Source organism: Ptychodera flava, chromosome 19, assembly GCF_041260155.1.
Source record: "Ptychodera flava strain L36383 chromosome 19, AS_Pfla_20210202, whole genome shotgun sequence".
NCBI classification, from domain to species: Eukaryota; Metazoa; Hemichordata; class Enteropneusta; family Ptychoderidae; genus Ptychodera; species Ptychodera flava.
This window is the reverse complement of record NC_091946.1, coordinates 12963719-12976462: the sequence shown is the minus strand read 5'-3', so window position 1 is coordinate 12976462 and position 12744 is coordinate 12963719. Positions and strand designations below refer to the sequence as shown.

The 12744-nt window shown below is 38.7% G+C and overlaps 1 protein-coding gene across 1 annotated transcript in view; it reads left to right on the top strand.

Annotated features, from left to right (window-relative positions):
- The window catches only part of LOC139118616 (alpha-1,2-mannosyltransferase ALG9-like), a 513500-nt gene that overhangs the window by 108904 nt on the left and 391852 nt on the right, over window positions 1–12744 (top strand). The window lies entirely within an intron of this gene.

Sequence of the window (12744 nt, the reverse complement as noted above, 5' to 3'; positions counted from 1 at the left end):
GGCGGCCATTTTGAATTTCAAATATCGGTAAATCTTGGATAATTTGTCTCTCTAGTACCTAAATTTGCATGGTTGACCCCATGATTTTTATTCTTGATTTTGAAAGAATGGTTGAAAGATTCCTTGAGGAAGGTTTGAGCAAAAGTTGAAGTGTTTCACTTTCAAGGCACATACTACCTTAAAGCTTTGATCGGGACCTCTTTTCCTCCAGTACTTCAGATTTTAATTGGGAAACTTCCCCCCCCCCCCCCCCCAATTGTAAGTACCTGATTTATGGCTTACAAAATTGTAAAGTGACTTTGCTAGCATGACATAGATTTGGAAGACCAATTCGTATTAAGCGTTGCATGTTACAGCTTCTAGTTTATGTTCTCACACAATGTAGACATTTTTGTTTCTTTTCGTTCATTAAATAAAGTTTTCGTACAAAAAATAAAGTCATCTGATCAAATTTGGAGGTATTTTTTTTTCAAAAATCCTGCCATTCACACATGAAAGACCCAAGGTACCCACAGCATAAAATTTGTACTTGTCCAAGAAAATCTAAAACAGAATTATTTTTGACAGACATGCAACAAATTTACTTTTGATATTTGATATCGCCTAAAAATGAAGTAGCAACAATTCAGTAGTGATGGAATTACTTTAGAAAGGGAACAATATTAAATTTTCCCAAAATTTGAGGTGGAATGTCTCAAGTCTCCATTTTGATCAAATACTATGGTAAAAACTACATTTTCTACAAAAAGATAGGCCAAGAGTGTTTGGGGTTGAAAGTTTTGCAAGATTGAAAGTATTGGGTTGGTCAAGTTTACATGATGTGAAAGAGTGAGTCAAACCATAGACTCGAGAGATATGGTCAAACTGTATAAACGTAAATACAGTATCCTTCCTCTCGCAGCGCCCCAGCGTGTGGCTAGCTAATTCCGTCCCAAATTTCTCAATGCAAAACAGTGTGGCAAATTCCAAGAAAGGATCAAGGACACTGTGCTCACAATTGAACAGGGTAGGTCAAAATCACAGGCGCCCATGCGCTGGGTATTGTCGCCTGGAGCTGTCGCAGATAAAAATACATCAAAATTATTAGTGTGTTTTTAGCTTTATGTTAAATATGATTTTAAATTTGATTTTTTAACAACAGAATTCACGTTAGATAAAATTATATGAAAACAAAAACAAAACGATTGCAAATAAAACAAAATTACTTTGAAAACATCATTTTCTAAAAGGAAAAAAAACTATAGAGATTGGAAACAAAATTATTTGTTAAAAGAACATTTCATTTGAAACATTTTTTCTCGATATAAGGAACAAAATAAAAATTAAAATTTAAATGAAAATCAAGATAAAGTAAAATTAAAATGAACAAAACATTTAAAGTAAAATGAAAATAAATGTAAAATGAAAGCGAAATGAAATGCATTTCATCTATGGCCGACAGCTGCCATGGTAGGCCAGCATCCTTTTCTGTTCCTTAAGGTTAAAGGCAGTCGAATCGTCGGCCGTCATGTCTGGTGCTTGCATATATCCTCAAGTGTGAGGGCGATATTTCCGTTTTCCAGCTCGGAGTTCAATGAGGAAGTGAATCATTTCGGCTCTCCTGTACATATCAAAAACATCCCTAAGGCTGCGTTCACAAAAAATGGTTAGGGGGGGGGGGCTGGAGGAATTTAGGGGGGATTCGAAAATTTTGGGGGTAGTAGAGGGGGGACTTGAAAATTTTCCTCTACCTGTAGGGGGGGGGACTTGAAATTTTTTGGTTCCCATTTGTGTTTACATTTTCCAATTCCAAGCTTTTGTAGGTCATTCAATGAAAAATGAATACCATTTTTATGTCATCAAAATGTTGTAATGTTAGTAATAATTTAACAGAATCTAGAACCATTTTGTCACATTTCATGACTTTTATATCGAAAAAATCTTAACCTGTGATTTATCGTAAAAGACAAACTTGAGCCTAGTAACAGGGCAGAAGCTGCAACTGTTAATGATTTCTGCAATATTTCTATGCGATATAACAACTACAGTTTCTTGCTATCTCCCTACAGCATGCTCAAACACACGATATTTAGTTTGTTGACAAAGCTTGTATATATAAATATAAATATGTATTTGGTGATAATTTAATTGGAGTCCAGACAGACAGTCCGTTGTCAGTGATACAAATGCATGGTACACATACATACATGTAGGCTGTGATAGCAAGCTGAATGCTAGACAATTCAACGTGCTGTAGGGAGTAGAACAAGAACGCAGTTGTAAAACTGAACAAAAATATTGCCAAAATTATCAAAGTTAATACAGCTACTGCCTATGGGTAGTGTCACTATCATTAATGCTCTGCTACTGCAGTGTCACTGTCAGTGCACACCTGAACAGTGACAGAGATAGCTCTGACTCTGATGTACATGGTAGTTGAAGAAGAGTTTGGGTCAAATGACGCTCATGACAGTGAAACATACTTGTACACAAGATCAGGCCAGAGAGCAACACATGGAAGAACACATAGAAATTTTTGAATTCTGGCATATGAGAATAATCAAATATTAAAGAAAAAAGATGGGGTCACCATGCTTGATTTTCTAAATTTTCACATTCTTGTTATAAAATGATACAGAAGTAAAACTTTGAACAGTAAAGACTAAAAGAAAAAATATGTGACCAAATGGAATTATTTATTTTTTAACCAAATTTGCAATTCTTACACCCAAATTTCAGAGATTAAAACATTTATTTGATGGAATAGTTTAACCTTCCAGTATTGTCAATTTGGAGTAGCATCTAATTCATATATGTCTTGTAGTTTTGAAACAATTTTTGGTAGGTCACTGTGCAATATGGCAATTAGCCAGAATTCACAATTTGCCTACTCTCTCATGATTGTCATTTTGTGTGCTCTTCAGCAGGAGCAATTGACCTGGCCAGAGTTGGATTAACTCAAGTTGGCTTTTAGACCAATAAATCTAAAAGATTCACTGATGCATTTAAAGAACTTGCCTTTTGAATATGACTTTACAAAGTGCTAATACAGGTAGTGTTGAACACCTGTGAGCAGAACGGCGCATTACATCTTTCTATTTTTTCTGCGCTCACATCCTTTACTTAAAAACTATCTACTGTTGATTGACCAATCAGAGTGCTCAATTCAGGGTGTTTTATTTACTCGTAAAGCCCTTGGTCACCAAATGCCAGAAACGAATGACAGCGCCGTAGTAAAGTACTGTCCAATCAAAAGTGAACATGTCATATTCTGTAGACATCTGGTACGTTTTAATATTCAAATTTGGTAACACAGCAGAAACCAGCTGCAGCACAAAATCTGCTGTGCCCTAGGGCATTTATATAATGTGCCCTAGGGTATTTATAGGATGTTCCATTACATTGGAAGGCTATTTCACAAATAAAAGTTTTAATTCATGTCCTAAACATGTTACATTGACAAAGGGGACGGTTGACGTAAACACGTTGAAAACGAAAATATATCAGTTAGGGGCGATAGTTTTTAAGTCGGATAAAACCCTTGTACTCGGGCTCTTCTGGTATATAAAGTCCAACCCTACGATAAAATGTCTCGGCCTGCGGCCTCGACATTTTATCGTTGGGTTGGACTTTATATACCAGAAGAGCCCTCGTACTCGGGCTTTATCCTATACAAATATGTGGGCCTGTGATAGTTTGGGGGGGGGGGGGAACTTGAAAAATTTTGACCATATAGAGGGGGGGGCATTTGAAAATTTTTTAAGGTACTTAGGGGGGATCTGAAAAAAAATAAGATTTCAATCGAGATTCCTCCAGCCCCCCCCCCCCTAATCGTTATTTGTGAACGCAGCCTAACACTTTCTCAGAATCTCGCAGAAGGACTGAAAATGACCCTATTCCAACTGTAACATGAGACTGTATTCAGCGCATTTCAACATCAAACAAGCGACCTAGCGGCCGATATAGCTCCGCTGTGTTTATGTAGAGAATAACTATTTTTGACACATGTTAATGAAGAAGGTGGAAATCTTTGATAGCTCAATGCAGTGGCCAGAAAAAAGTGGCTAAAATAGCTGCAAAAATACACAATTGAAGATGTCATCATACTTTGAATATATCACATCGGATCATCCCTAAGAACATGTCAACCAAAGCTATCTGATGAGTAGTTTTTTGAGAATAAAATTTTCTGACCAAAAATGGCAACAATTGCCCCCCCCCCCCCCAAAAAAAAAAAAAAAAAATTTGCAGATTTCATCATAACTTCAAAAGATCAAATTTAGTTCATCTATAGAAACCTGTATACCAAATTTCAAAGCTGTTAGACCAGTACTTTTTTGAGAAACATATGTTTTGACCAAATATGGCTAAAATTGCCCAAAAAATTCAAAATTGCAGATTTCATCATAATTTCAATAAATATCATTTAGTTCATCTATAGAAACCTGTATACCAAATTTCAAAGCTATCAGATGAGTACTTTTTGAGAAACACAAAATTGCAGATTTCATCATAATTTCAATAAATATCATTAAGGTGATCTGTAGGAACGTGTATACAAAATTGCAAAGCTATAAGATGAGTTGTTTTGGAAATACACATATTTTTGATCAAAAAATGGCAAAAATTGCCCCAAAAATACAAAATTACAGATTTCATCAGAAATTCAATACATATTACTCAGTTCATCTATAGAAACCTGTATACCGAATTTTAAAACTATCAGACCAGTACTTTTTGAAAAATACATTTTTTGACCAAAAATGGCAAAAATTGCCCAAAATTACAAAATTGCAGATTTCATCATAATTTCAATAAATATCATTAGGGTGATCTGTAGAACGTGTATACAAAATTGCAAAGCTATCAGATGAGTAGTTTTGGAAATACATTTTTTGACCAAAAATGGCAAAAATTGCCCGAAAAAATACACAATTACAGACTTCATCAGAAATTCAATATATATTACTTAGTTCATCTATAGAAACCTGTATACCGAATTTCAAAACTATCAGACCAGTACTTTTTGAAAAATACAATTTTTGATCAAAAATGGCAAAAATTGCCTAAAAAATGCAAATTTGCATATTCCTGCACAATTTGAAGAAATCTGAAATAGATCATCCCTAGGGACATATGTACCAAATATCAAAGCTATCTGACTGGTAGTTTTGAAGAAGAAGATTTTTAAAGATTTTTTTACCAAAAATGACAAAAATTGCCTTAAAAATACAAATATGCAAATTTCACCACGATTTGAACAAATCTGACTGAAGTCACCCTAAGTAAACTGTATATCAAATTTCAAAGCAATCAGACAAGCGATTTCAGAGAAGAAGATTTTTTTACCAAAAACACCAAAAAATGCCCCAAAAATACAAATATGCAAATTTCACCACGATTTGAACAAACTGAAGTGAGGTCACCCCAAGTGAAGTGCATATAAAATTTCAAAGCGATTGGACTTGCAGTTTCAGAGGAGAAGGCAATTGTTGACGGACGACGACGGACGACGACGGACGACGACGACGACGGACGACGACGGACGACGACGGAAAATCAACCTATTTGATAAGCTCCGCGTCGCTGACAGCGGAGCTAAAAAGTGATCGCTGACACTTGCCGTCTTGCGGGTCTCGCTCCTTTGATGTGATATACAAGTACAGAACTTCATGTATGGGGCCAGGCGAAGACACCCCGGCAAAGGCTTCTTCTGATGATTCCACATTCGGCACACTTTCAACCGACGACGAAAGCGAGAACAATACACTGACCTCGCAAACGGTGACGCTGTTGCCAACTCAAAAAAAGAAAAATTGCTGTACAGAACATTATTAGTCATACATTGTTTACAGTCAGACTGTTTGTCTGTCGTGTTTATTTGTCTGTTTTGAATTTTTTGTCGTATGTTTCTTTTTATTTCCCCATATTTCTTTGTCTATGTTTGCCTTTGCTTGTTTATCATCTGTTGTTTATGTTTACCATGCACTGGATCTTGCGATAGTTTGTGAAGTCTTGAATTTACACACTATTCAATGAATTATAGTTGGGGAAAATGTCGGTTCAGCCGTCCAATAATTTTGTCGGCTGCCGGTTTCTAATGAAAAAACTATGTAGGTAGGCAGGCAGGTAGGTAGGTAGGTAGGTCTCCCCCCTGTCTCTGTCTGCATCTCTCTGTCTCTGTCTCTGTCTGTGTTTCTCTCTCTCTCTCTCTCTCTCTCTCTCTCTCTCTCTCTCTCTCTCTCTCTCTCTCTCTCTCTCTCTCTCTCTCTCTCTCTCTCTCTCTCTCTCTCTCTCTCTCTCTCTCTCTCTCCATTTTCAGACGTGTATCACGAAAGTATATTGCGTCTGTAGGCCTACAGGAACTCAAGATTGTGTTCTCTGTAATTACTCGTAATTTAACAGGTCGGTTGAATGCACAGTCTGCAATGAATTTCAAGCGGAGCTGAATATCATGAAAGTGTTTTCAAGAATAATCAGAGTAAACAGAATGAATCAATGAGCTTGCAAGAACGTAAGTGTGTAGATGGCATTGGACAAGGAAGAAACAAATGGATTGGGAGGGCGCTGACTGATATTAAAGACAATGTTGGCCACCCACTGTGGAAAATAATGTTTCATGTTTTGTTACAATCTGATGTTTATGCTCCCAACGAACTGTCAGCCTAGTGCATGTCAAAACGAAATCAACGTTTTTCTCATCAGCGTGACCTTGCAATCGGATCAGACAGCTGGGATCAGACGGGATAAGACCCGAGGTTGCACTGAGTAAGCGACAAGTCCGGACCACACCGAACAAACACTGCATAATTCCGGGAGGGAGCCATGAAGACCCCCACGCCTGGCTTGTCAAGAACAAAGCAAAGTAAATGGATGAGGACCGCACACCATGATCTCCAAATTGTATGAACCCCATTGGTTACACGTTAGGAATGGTGTTTTCCCGCAGGAATGTTGTTGTTTTCCATTTGTATAATGACAATGGAAGCGCTGTAGGCCTAATATGTCTAATATGAAATAATTTAAAAGTTAAATAAACTAAACGTCGACTTGACCGACCAGTACATACTTCGATTAATATTTTCTGTACTTTCTTATGTGTATGTTTTATTATCATCTGCGACAACGACAAACTTGGCCTTTAATTTCCGATTATTAGATGTGGGCGCGTGTTTCCATATTTCCTGTCGTTGCTAAGACGGTCGTGATAATTTTTTTCCATAGGCTAGAAACATTTAAAAGCAAGTTCCATAGCTATAAACTTTTCTTCTTCTTCGTCGTCGTCGTCATCGTAATAGTTATCATGGTCATCGTTGTGATGGTTAACACCATCATAATTATCATCATTATTCATCCATCCATCCATCCATCCATCCATCCATCCATCCATCCTTTCATTCATTCATTCATTCATTCATTCATTCATTCATTCATTCATTCATTCATTCATTCATTCATCCATTCATTCATTCCATTCTCACACATTTTAACCATTAAAAGCAAAGATACATGGCGCGCTTTCGTGGGCGAAGTTTAGGCAGTAAAAATATTTTATGTCGAGGCCAGATAAAACGAATGTTCATCGGAAGCGCCGCTTCTGGTTTTGTCGATTAGAAATAATCCGTGGTCGCAAAATATTTCCCTACATTTCACTTTCTAAGAGAAACATTCTTAAGTGTCATGAATTCCTTGCTGGTGTTGTTGTACGGCAAGCTATGACTTCGAGAGTAATTTCTACCATAGAACGTGACGAGCAGGCTCTTCAGGTGGAAAAGGTCCGCATAAACCTTGAACAAGATACTTGAATGAAGTAATCCCCAGCACATTCCGACTATTACGCCATCCAAGATAATTATTATTCATGAGAAGATCAGGGCAATGGCCTGATAATCAATGGCATGGAAGATCCATCGCTCCGAAGCCCGAAGGCGCTGAATTCGAAGAGCGCAAGGAGCGCCCTCGAGCGACCGACCGCTCCGAGGTGCTGAGAAGCAAGGGTTGCATGATGATTGCCGTCGAGGACGGACCTTCCAGTCTAACGGGCCACGGTCAATAACCAGGTATGTTTTGTATGAGGAAAATTGCTTCTTGCGTTCAACAGTAGTCACAAAAGTTTCAAAATATCGATAACTGATCCATTCAAATTGTGCTTGCTTTAAAGGAATAGATTAAAGGTGAAACACCTGGAAGCATTATTGCCATTGAAAATGAACTTCAAACGAAACAAAAACAAAACGGTGAGATCATGAGATCGAACGGGAATATTCTACCGAGATATCGGGTAAAGACGCTACTTGTATGCGTGGTTGTCTGCTTCCGAATTATCTAATTATTCAAAGGTAAATCTAGTATAGACATCATCAAAGATGTCGAGAACAACAATGCAGTTTGAATACGAGTGCAAAAAAAAAAGTTATGTGACAGTAGTTCTAGGTCTGTGTATATAGTAAGATCCTTCTTAGTTAACGCATTTATGCATAGGGATGGAGGCTTCTACTTCCACGGTGTAAGTGACTTTATACTGAAATCTCAAAGTGCATGTGACGCAACCAAAGCTAAAGTCTACAAAATAATCGCCCCCACTCGTCGGGAGACGTTCCCGTTTCTGATGGTTTCTGGCGTTGAGAGCGACATTCAAGAACTTCAAACTCAGGTCGAGTTGTCCCGGGAGATTGTCGAAGTAAGCTTAACGAGGTTTCTAAAGTTTTCATAGGGAGCCGTCTTTGTTTACGGCATGGGGGGTCGGAGGAATGTGAGGGGGTCACTCCAAAAATTGAAAACTTCTAGGGGGTTGCTCAAAATGTGGAGAGGAAGAAGGGAGTTACTCAACTTTTTGTGCGAAATAAATTGAAACACCTCCCAGATTGCACATTGCAAACATCCATTTCTCAAAATTTTCGATGCAAGGGGGAACCCCCTCTCTCGTGCTCTACCCCTTGGGGTGTTCTGACAGTTTTACGAGTAAAAGACAAATTGAAAACACCTCTCATATTGCACCAGTCTGCACCATTGCACACATCAATTTCTCAAAATTTTCCACGCAAGATAAGGAACAGCCCCCTCGGCCTCTAGCATGTCCCCCCTGTACTTTCAAATTCTGTCCAGTTATATATCCTAGTGAAAACCCTGTCGTGATACTCATCCAAATTAAACAATACTGTATGATTAGATACTGGTTATAGCGTGAAATTTTATATCTGTATTTTACTGTGACTTTGAATTTCATGTTGTTGGTTTCACCTTTTTCAACCGTCATGAGATAACCGATAATAAACTAGCAGGGTACATCAGGATTTGAAGGTCTTTACTATTGCTATGTTTTTGGTAAAATTTACAAATACATTTTCTAAGTAGGGGGTGGTCAAAATTTCTTAGTTAAAGAGGGGGTTACTCAAATTCATCATAGTTGGCAGGGGGATACTCGAAATTTCAGAGTTTCAGATGAAATTCTTCCGACCCCCAGGCCATGAATAATGACGGCTCCCTTACCTGTATCCGGCTTCGTGTGAACTAAAGCAGTGGACGATAAAATACAGAGCTATGGCCAGTAGTTGGTAAAAATGCACGTTTCACATTGTTGAAGCTATCGTGCTATGGGGAGTTGTATGCCATTGTACATTATAGAACCCAAACGTGTAAGGCAAACGTGCATGACTAAACACTGTAAAAGTCTGCACGTTAGACATTTTAGACACGTTAGGTCCGTACACGTTAGGTTTGCACGATACACGATAGGTCAGCACGATTGGCATGGTAGATTTTGACCGATGTTGAAAACCTAAAATGACATACACGTTAGACATTTTAGACACGTTAGGTCCGTACACGTTAGGTTTGCACGATACACGATAGGTTTGGAGTCATGTGGAGAACCTAAAATGACATACACGTTAGACATTTTAGACACGTTAGGTCCGTACACGTTAGGTTTGCACGATACACGATAGGTTTGCACGATTGGCATGATAGATTTTGACTCATGTGGAGAACCTAAAATGACATGCACGTTAGACATTTTAGACACGTTAGGTGTGTACACGTTAGGTTTGCACGATACACGATAGGTTTGGAGTCATGTGGAGAACCTAAAATGACATAGGCCTACACGTTAGACATTTTAGACACGTTAGGTCCGTACACGTTAGGTTTGCACGATACACGATAGGTTTGCACGATTGGCATGATAGATTTTGACTCATGTGGAGAACCTAAAATGACATGCACGTTAGACATTTTAGACACGTTAGGTCCGTACACGTAAGGTCTGCACGATACACGATAGGTTTGCACGATTGGCATGATAGATTTTGACTCATGTGGAGAACCGAAAATGACATGCACGTTAGACATTTTAGACACGTTAGGTGTGTACACGTTAGGTTTGCACGATACACGATAGGTTTGCACGATTGGCATGATAGATTTTGACTCATGTGGAGAACCTAAAATGACATGCACGTTAGACATTTTAGACACGTTAGGTCCGTAAACGTAAGGTCTGCACGATACACGATAGGTTTGCACGATTGGCATGATAGATTTTGACTCATGTGGAGAACCTAAAATGACATGCACGTTAGACATTTTAGACACGTTAGGTGCGTACACGTTAGGTTTGCACGATACACGATAGGTTTGCACGATTGGCATGATAGATTTTGACCCATGTTTAGAACCTAAAATGACATGCACGTTAGACATTTTAGACACGTTAGGTCCGTACACGTAAGGTCTGCACGATACACGATAGGTTTGCATGATTGGCATGATAGAAATTGGAGTCATGTCTAAAATGACATACACGTTAGACATTTTAGACACGTTAGGTCCGTACACGTTAGGTTTGCACGATACACGATAGGTTTGCACGATTGGCATGATAGATTTTGACCCATGTCGAGAACCTAAAATGACATACACGTTAGACATTTTAGACACGTTAGGTGCGTACACGTTAGGTTTGCACGATACACGATAGGTTTGCACGATTGGCATGATAGATCAGTTTGACCCATGTCGAGAACCTAAAATGACATGCACGTTAGACATTTTAGACACTTAGGTGCGTACACGTTAGGTCGGCACGTTACACGATAGGTTTGCACGATTGGCATGATAGAGTTAGACCTTACCGTGTTTGTAGGCCATCACGTGAATCTTGAGACATATCGTATAACGTGCCGACCTAAGATTTACGGAGCTAACGTGTCTAAAATGTCTAACGTGTATGTCATTTTAGGTTGTCCAAGAGTCAAAATCTATCGTGTAACGTGCTGACCCAACGTGTACGGACCTAACGTGTCTAAAATGTCTAACGTGTATGTCCAGATAAGTCGAATGGTACCATATGTCAATCGTGCAGTCATGATATACACGTTAGACACTTTAGACACGATAGGTGCATCCATGTTTGGCGAGCACGATACACGATAGGTTTGCACGATTGGCATGATAGAATAGGACTTATTTGTACGCCCTAAAATGCAATACATGTTAGACATAGGTTCTTTAACGTTAGGTCTGCACGATACACGATAGGTTTGCACGTTTGGCATTTTAGGCACGTTAGTTCCAACCTGGCATACACGTTAGACATTTTAGAAACGATAGGTGCGGATATGTTGGGTCTGCACGATACACGATAGGTTTGCAAGTTTGGCTTTTTTGGTCACGTTAGTTCGGCTGTTAGTTCCGACCTAACATGTCAAACATGCACTACTAAAATGTAAAAATGTCTAAAATGAAAAAATCCCGACTTCTGGCCATGGATGAAAATACAAGATCGGTTTGATATGTAATCAATGTACTTCAATTTTCAGTACTGGCACTAATAGTACTTATGAAGCGCAACAAACACCATGACTGTTTGACTCATATCGAAATACAAACACTTGCACTTTGGACTACCGGGGGCAGGGGACGGGGTACTCTCAAAATTTTCGTACAGGGTGAGCCACCAAAGTTAAAAAAATACCTGCTCATGAATATTCCAAAAACATGGCCAGTTCTTTGGCCCATTCTTAGAGGATTTCTTGACAAATTTCTGGATTTTTTACCGTTTTTTACCGTTATTTTACCGCGTGTGAAGGTTTCCCGTAATAGGCATATGGGTACATTTTCTTCGTTAAAAACTAATATGGTATTTAAGGGTTTTTTGATGAAAATTGACTCGTGTGTAAGGATTTTTTCATGAAAAAGTGACCCATTCGGGCGGCACATACCCGTACACCTGGGATGGGGTGGGGGACTGCTACCAATTGATAATGTGTGCCCGTGACGTGAATCGATGTTGAGGGCGCCATCCTGGACACTTACGTTCGGCATTCGATACTTGTGCTCAGTTACATATTTTCACAGATGCTTATTTCACAGATGCTTTAATCATTATAATTACCTGGGTGAAAGGCTACAAATCATATTGTCTACTCAACTCGGTCAGAGCCCGCTATTTACCAACAGTTTGTTCTGAAATCGCATGACTTTTTTCGAAGATAAGAATTCACGCTCTCGACTAGTTCCATCGCAGGGTGTGCTTGATTGTGTGTCTTCACTGGTTTACTGCGTCAGAATATCGATAAAGGTCTAAATACTCACTTACCATGGTTGTAAATAAGACAAACTTTGCTCCACGTACTCTGTAACCATATCACAGGTAGCGACGTCAACAAACGTAGTTATTGGCTGTACACTGAGTGCGAAGATGATTGTGTTTTCCTCATATCTTTGTATAAAGAAAACTCATTTTCTTTGTCACTTCATAAGAAA